The sequence below is a fragment of the Penaeus monodon genome, chromosome 32 (genome assembly GCF_015228065.2).
Source record: "Penaeus monodon isolate SGIC_2016 chromosome 32, NSTDA_Pmon_1, whole genome shotgun sequence".
In the NCBI taxonomy this organism is placed as follows: domain Eukaryota; kingdom Metazoa; phylum Arthropoda; class Malacostraca; order Decapoda; family Penaeidae; genus Penaeus; species Penaeus monodon.
Window position 1 is genome coordinate 34724728 of NC_051417.1, and position 787 is coordinate 34725514.

Here is a 787-nt window from a genome sequence, read left to right on the forward strand (position 1 = left end):
CTGATATGTCCGCTGACCATAAGAGGTCTTTTTGTTGGTTTGTTTTTTACTTGTTTTTTTATGGTGTAGTGAAGGACAAAGAATTTTTCAGCGATGATTTTCAGTATACATTTTTTCTCTACTTTTTTTTCTCCATGCTATTATGGCCGACCCGACTACCTCAGCACAACACCCAAAAATATTTATAATAATATTGTTTGTTGGTCGTAAAGTATAATCCGTAAAGTCGCATTAATCGGCAAACATAGATTGAATTAGTGATATCTTCTGCTCGGTTATCATTATTCTTATCTCGTCCTTTACAATGATAAGCTTTAGGGAACTGTTACTTAAAGTGGTGCGGTGCTTAATATGGCATCGCTTTTTTGGTTCCTCTGACAGTTTTGTTAATGCAATGTAAATGATTGCTTTGATTGGCCGATCAAACGATCATGACCTATGGGAATATCTGACTTTTCGAATCCCTGCTCTCGAAATAATAATAAATATATATTGCCAATTCTTCAACACACGGAAGGATAAAATGGTCGGTTAGGTTACAAATCCATCAACATGCTATCGTTTTCTGTCTCCGGAACCGCTAGCATGGTCCAATAAACAATACATTCATAAATTCTCCCACGATTCCGCTGTTTTATTTACACAGGGGTTAGCTCAAGGTCAACTAATAAGTGGTCTTAAGTGGGAAACGTTTTTACGTGGTATCCAGGGAGGAACGTTTTCATCAGCTGTCTTATGGTTGTAACAGCTGATATAGTCAAACTGAGGTGAGTTGTAGGGTACCATA